We start from the raw sequence: 7,166 nt of genomic DNA, 5'->3' as shown, positions 1-7,166 counted from the left end.
GATAACATGCTTTGGAGGAAGTTGCATATCCATTTCAGTAAAGAGTCCAATCTCTTAATTGGGAATATTGGAGCTGAATCATGAAGTAGTTCATTCTTTCATGAGATATTAAATCCTTTTTAAGTTTTTTCCCCCCTTTTTATTTAGTAAACATTTCAAAATTCAAAACATTTGCCCACTACAGTCCTTTTAGTTAAAAATTCAAAAATTAGTGTTCCAACCACCTCTCCAACTTACCAATTTTCACAATCAATGTGATGAGTATATGAGATTTTTCATATTTTTCAATGGTTTTCTATATGTAAAATTGTTTGTTTTATTCAAATAAACATCAACATCCTACTACAGTCCTCCTTCTCCATCTTTTTTTCTGTCATCCTGCACAAACAAAACATCACCTCTTCCCCATTACCTCAGTGAAGACAGCATAACTTTCATTTTATTTCAATCCACACAGTTCCGAAGTTGAATTCTGAGGAACTATCTTCAGCCTCTGGGATCCTAAATACCTTTAGCATTTTAAACAAGACATAAAAACAAGTAAAGCTCTCCTGAGAGATTCATGGATAAATATAAGTTCTGGTGGTAATTGGCAAAAGAACTAAGGGAAGATAAGGAGAACTTTTTTTTTCCGCAGCGAGTTGTTATGATCTGGAATGCACTGCCTGAAAGGGCGGTGGAAGCAGATTCAATGGTAACTTTCAAAAGGGAATTGGATAAATACTTGAAAAGGAAATACTTCCAGGGCAATGAGGAAAGGGTTGGGGAGTGGGAATAACTGGATAGCTCTTTCAAAGAGCGGGCACGGACACGATGGGCCAAATGACTTCCTTCCATGTTGCATGATTCTACGATTATATGGTGTGCCAATTGAGCCTTATAGATTAGGAATGTTTGAATTAGTTTGAATTCTGGTTTGTGCTGACCTTTGCCAAGGTGCCAGTAGAAGCACTACCATTGGCCTCAATATCCTTGGGATTGAAAAGATCCTTACGCCCATGAATCTTGCTGGCAGTGTGTGGACTTTGGGTCAGGACAAGGTGTAGCTTAAACGTAATACCCCCAACTGCAGAATGGTCCACTGACACTCCTTTAGTAAGCTCATAGTTGAAGACTGGCTACTTAGCTGAACTGTCAGTGTGTTGCCAATGCCCATGGAAGTCGATCCAGTATAATAATCAGCCATTAAATAGCAGATCAGCCATGATCTCATTGAATGGTGGATCAGACTAGAGGGGCTAAATGGCCGACTCCTATGTTCCTATAACACCTACAGGAGAAGAGGGGAGAAAACTGAGGTAAAGGCAAAAAGGAGAATCTCCTTCCACCTCCATCTCCTCTTATGTTTTTCCATTTCCCAAGACGGAGCAGTTGGTGATAACCATTTCGGTGCTCAGTCAAGGTTGCATGATAAGAATAAAGTGAAAATCTAGTTAGACTGAACCATGGAGTTGCAAAAAAATACTCAAACGGAAGCTGGAGGCAGTTTTTATAAAATTCATTATTATCTGTAGACTCCTTCTCTGCTCCGGATCGAGGATGCCAAGATAAAAGCCCTTCATCTGAAAACAAAATTGTAATGAAAAGTAATATTTGAACTGCTGGAACTTGTGACTTTGATTTGCATCGATTTCTGGTCATTTGATCTGCGGTTCGTCTCACTCGTCGAACAGCACAAGCGAGCTGAGCGTTTACTGTTCTTGCAGATTCTGAATTGATGCCACTCATAGCATTCAACTATTACTGCTGTCCAGAGACTCTCTTTCAAATAAACTTGCATTCCACCCAAGCACCTTCCAAAAATGTGTCAGAACATGATTTTCCGACAAGTTCATATTAATAGCCATGATCTATTGCCTGTCTGTCATGAATTGCGCAATGATGCTTTTGTACAGGTTTTAAAGTATACTTAGAAGAACAACATGGGAAGATCTCCCCTGTGTACTATGTGTAAGAAAATTGTAAGTTTGCTTTTTATAAATGCACTTATGATTCTGCGACACACAACACATACAGTATTGTAACTCTGCGAGTATAATGCGCCCAAGGGTATAATACACCCTCCAAACTTTAGGCAGCATATGTTAGGGAAAGTTTGAATATTTCAGCTACATTTTAGCGTCTGCGTATAATACATAACCCCAGTTTTGGAAATGTTCGGGGAGAAATTGCGTTTTATACTCAAGGATTTCCTGTAAATCGTCCCCAGTATATTTTACAATTCCTGAGTTAATTAAAGGCACTCACCCTACCCAGTTATCACCTTCATTTTGTTTTGTCCCCCACTTTCCCCCCTCATGTACCGAGAATGCTGACTCACTTTGGATATAGTTCCACAGGCCACCCTCTGATACCTCAACCGATTGATTGTTCTCCGTGTCGCAAATATGATGTTAAAGGAAGTGCAGATAGCAAAAAGTCGCATTCGCAACTTTGCAAATCTGGCCAGGATCTGACTTAATCTTGGGAGCAAAGGCCTTCTCCAATATTGGGTCGAAAATCACATTATTGCCCATTATGGACCCGTGGCCAAACCAGAAATGGCAGATGCGACTTAACTGTTGCTGGCAGCCAATGTTTATATTTACTGCCAGAAACAATCTGCTCCAGACCTTACCACAGCCTTGATCCAGTCATGGAAGCAAGAGCTTAATGCCAGAGGAGAATTAAGGGTAGCTGCCTTTGACATCAAGGTGGCATTTGGCCAAGTATGGGGGTCAAACGGAAAACTCCCCATTGGCTGGAGTCATTCCTGACACAAAAGAAGATGGCTGTTGTTGTCAATGGCCAATCATTGTAGCCCCAGGACTTCTCTGCAGGAATTCCTCAGGGAAGCATCCTGGGCCCAACCTTCTTCAGCTGCTTTGTCATTGGTCTTCCCTCCATCATAAGGTCAGAAATGAGGCTGTTCACTGATTATTCCACAGTGTTTTACTCCATTCACAACTCCTTCAATAACGAAGCAGCCCATGCCAGCCTAGAGCTGAACCTGGACAACTTACAGGCTTGAGCTGACAAGAGGTAGGTAACATTTGTGCCACATATTTCAGGTAATAACCACCTTGAACAAGAAAATGTCCAGTCATCTCCCCTTGATCCTCAGTGGTAACATCATCACTGCGTTCCCCCACCATCAACATCTTGGGGGTCACCATTGACCAGCAGCTTAACTAGACCAGCCATATCAATGCTGTGCCTACAAGAGTGGGCAGGGGCTGGGTACTCTGCAACAAGTGGTTCACCTCCTGATCCCTCATAGCCTATCCACCATTGACAAGGCTCAAATCAGGAGTGTGATGGAATACTTTATCTGCCTGGGTGGGTGCAGTTGGAACAACATTGAAGAAGCTCAACATCATCCAGTACAGAGCAGTTTGCTTAACTGATGCCCAGTCACTAGGCACACTACCTTCCCCTTCTATCACTTGCATACCATGGATATAGTAGCTACAATCAATTGGATGCACAGCAGCAACTCACCAAGGTTAGCTTGACAGCACCTCCATACCACACGACCTCTACCACTGAGAAGGACAAGAACAGCAATGTCGTAGGAACACCGTCATCTCCAAGTTCCCCTCCACGTCACACACCATCCTGACATGGACTTGAATCACCATTCCTTCATAGTTATTGGATCAATATCCTGGAATTCCCTACCTAACACCATCGTGGGGGCACCATAACTGCAGCGGTTCAAGGAAAAGGCCCACCGCCATCTTCTAGGGATAGGCAATAAATAAATGTGTTACCCACATCCTCAGAACAAAGTTTTAAAAAGTGATACCCCCTCTTGGTACCTCTGACAGCATTACTGTCACTGTCTGTGTCAGCCGTGGCTCAGTTAGGAGCACTCTTGCCTCTTGAGTCAGAAGATTGGGGGTATAAGTCCCTCTCTAGAGGTTTGAGCACATAATCCAGGATGACACTCCAGTGCAGCACTGAGGTGCCGTCTTTCAGATGAGACATTAAACCAAGGTCCCATCAGCCCTCTTAGGTGGATGTAAAAGATCCCATGGCACTATTTTGAAAAAGAGCAGGGGAGTTCTCCCCGGTATCCTGGTCAATATTTACCCCTCAACCAACGTTACCAAAACAGATTATCTAGTCATTATCACATTGCTGTTTGTGGGACCTTGCTGTGCACAAATTGGCTGCCACGTTTCCTACATTACAACAGTGACCACACTTCAAAAGTGCTTCACCGGCTATAAAGCACTTTGGGTCGTCCTGAGGTCGTGACAGTCGCTATATGAATGCAAGTCTTTCTTTCTTGCCATTGGAGGCAAGCTTGTGAAGTGAATGGGGCATGTAGGGTTGAACCATGCTATACCTGACCTCGGGAGGGCTTGATATTAACACTGGCTGACCCAAACACCAAAGTATTTCACTCCCCGCACTGAGAATATATCACTGAATATACAAGGCCGTATAGATATTTTAAAAACATAACATTAAAATAAATAACTTCAGGAGGGAGGTTAAACTTTATCGGTACTGCTCCTTTAAATGAGATCGGTTTAACATAACAGACCAGCGGTTAATTCTCTCACTCAGTGACATTTGACTCTTTGGAGATCCAACTATTTGACAGGTACCAGACCGAAATTCCTCTTTTAAAGGTGGAGGTGGGGGGGGGAGGACAAGAGAGCTCCTCTTATTCTATGTAATTAATGAGCCGCCGAGGAAACCAGATTCTCAGCAATTGGACATCTCAGAGCCACGGAGTCCCACTAATGTCGCTTAATTACAGGAGAAACGCAGACATTCTCCATTTTTTTTCCTTGAAAGAGGAATCTTAGAAGTGTCACCTTAAGGCTATTTTTAGGACAAGTAGGAAAAAAAGGTCAAAGTCAATGGAGATACACAGGGACAGATGCAGAGCCGTGCTGAGTGAGACGAGGGCATGGGTCTCGCTGAATAAAAAGGCATTCTAAACTTGATCTATGCAAATAAATGCAACGCATCAAAAGGCAACTTAGCTCCATCTGCCGAGGCGGTCACGTTTAAAATATCTCAATCTCAAATGGGACCTACTTTGTTGCGTTAAACAATGTTTGGAATTCCTCACGCTTAAGATGTCCCGATAACATTGTAAAGAATGTCCCAAGTCGCCTCCCCCTTTCGTTTTTTGTTTCAGGTGAGCAAAAAGGGGGCATGGCAGCACTTGCAGTGTGAAGTGTTCGCGATCACGCCCGAAGTCTCTCTCGCAGGTCCCATTGAAAGAGACGCTCTTCAGCCCCGACTGCCTTCGGATTACTGCGGCTCAGCGAGTGCGGAACCCCCGGGCTATTGGACTCAGTGATTCCCCAGCAAGCTGATCGCTATCTGGTTTGACACAGCTCCAGTACCCACTTCTCTCTCTCTCTCTCTCTCTCGGGCACTTTTATTTATTTTTTTTCCCCCCCATCGAAGACATGAAGAAAGGCCACGAAGTGCGGCCGGGTCTCCTGTGGCTGTTGTTGCTTTAAGACGAGCAGAGCTTTTCTGTGAGTCGGGGAAAAGAGACCCCGACCCATCACCAGCAGCCAGTCACCGGTGGTTTTGCTTTGGGTGAGTGTTACTTGTGGTTTGAAAGTTCATGATGCCCTTTCTCCCTCCCTCCCTCCTTCCTTCCTTCCTTCCCTGCGCTGGGAAGGTTAAGACGCCGAGCGATGCCTCTCCTTGCCCTTGAGAGACGCGTTCAGGTACAGCTGGCAGAGCGCTCAGGGCAGGAGAGTGTGTGCGAGAGACCGAGGGTGAGAGACCGAGGGTGAGAGAGTGGGTGAGAGAGTGTGAGTGAGAGAGTGTGGGTGAGAGAGTGTGGGTGAGAGAGTGGGTGAGAGAGTGTGAGTGAGAGAGTGTGGGTGAGAGTGTGAGTGAGAGAGTGTGGGTGAGAGAGTGTGGGTGAGAGTGTGAGTGAGAGAGTGTGGGTGAGAGAGTGTGGGTGAGAGAGTGTGTGCGAGAGACCGAGGGTGAGAGAGTGTGGGTGAGAGAATGTGGGTGAGAGAGTGGGTGAGAGAGTGTGGGTGAGAGAGTGTGAGTGAGAGAGTGTGGGTGAGAGAGTGTGGGTGAGAGAGTGTGGGTGAGAGAGTGTGTGCGAGAGACCGAGGGTGAGAGAGTGTGGGTGAGAGAATGTGGGTGAGAGAGTGGGTGAGAGAGTGTGGGTGAGAGAGTGTGAGTGAGAGAGTGTGGGTGAGAGAGTGTGGGTGAGAGAGTGTGGGTGAGAGAGTGTGTGCGAGAGACCGAGGGTGAGAGAGTGTGGGTGAGAGAATGTGGGTGAGAGAGTGTGAGTGAGAGAGTGTGGGTGAGAGAGTGTGGGTGAGAGAGTGTGGGTGAGAGAGTGTGGGTGAGAGAGTGTGGGTGAGAGAGTGTGTGCGAGAGACCGAGGGTGAGACAGTGTGGGTGAGAGAATGTGGGTGAGAGAGTGGGTGAGAGAGTGTGGGTGAGAGAGTGTGGGTGAGAGTGTGGGTGAGAGAGTGTGTGCGAGAGACCGAGGGTGAGAGAGTGTGGGTGAGAGAATGTGGGTGAGAGAGTGGGTGAGAGAGTGTGGGTGAGAGAGTGTGGGTGAGAGTGTGGGTGAGAGAGTGTGTGCGAGAGACCGAGGGTGAGAGAGTGTGGGTGAGAGAGTGTGGGTGAGAGAGTGTGGGTGAGAGAGTGGGTGAGAGAGTGTGGGTGAGAGAGTGTGGGTGAGAGAGTGAGTGAGAGACCGAGGGTGAGAGAGTGTGGGTGAGAGAGTGTGGGTGAGAGAGTGGGTGAGAGAGTGTGGGTGAGAGAGTGTGGGTGAGAGAGTGGGTGAGAGAGTGTGGGTGAGAGAGTGGGTGAGAGAGTGTGGGTGAGAGAGTGTGGGTGAGAGAGTGGGTGAGAGAGTGTGGGTGAGAGAGTGGGTGAGAGAGTGTGGGTGAGAGAGTGTGGGTGAGAGAGTGGGTGAGAGAGTGTGAGTGAGAGAGTGGGTGAGAGAGTGGGTGAGAGAGTGTGGGTGAGAGAGTGGGTGAGAGAGTGTGGGTGAGAGAGTGTGGGTGAGAGAGTGGGTGAGAGAGTGTGAGTGAGAGAGTGGGTGAGAGAGTGTGGGTGAGAGAGTGTGAGTGAGAGAGTGGGTGAGAGAGTGTGGGTGAGAGAGTGGGTGAGAGAGTGTGAGTGAGAGAGTGGGTGAGAGAGTGTGAGTGAGAGAGTGGGTGAGAGAGTGG

General features: G+C 46.6%; 1 protein-coding gene across 5 annotated transcripts in view; it reads left to right on the top strand.

The window, feature by feature from the left end:
• The first annotated feature begins 5,013 nt into the window (after positions 1–5,013).
• The window catches only part of LOC137327844 (potassium voltage-gated channel subfamily KQT member 1), a 699,654-nt gene continuing 697,501 nt past the window's right edge, over positions 5,014–7,166 (top strand). For 4 of the 5 annotated variants that reach the window (XM_067993703.1, XM_067993699.1, XM_067993704.1 and 1 more), the window contains exon 1: positions 5,014–5,553. The gene's annotated coding sequence lies outside the window, so the exon portion shown is untranslated. Of the gene's footprint in view, positions 5,554–5,613; positions 5,688–7,166 lie in introns of those variants that run through there. The other variant, XM_067993701.1, reaches the window with a different exon arrangement.

This window comes from Heptranchias perlo, chromosome 12, assembly GCF_035084215.1.
Source record: "Heptranchias perlo isolate sHepPer1 chromosome 12, sHepPer1.hap1, whole genome shotgun sequence".
Taxonomy (NCBI): Eukaryota; Metazoa; Chordata; class Chondrichthyes; order Hexanchiformes; family Hexanchidae; genus Heptranchias; species Heptranchias perlo.
This window is presented reverse-complemented; position numbering and strand designations above follow the sequence as displayed.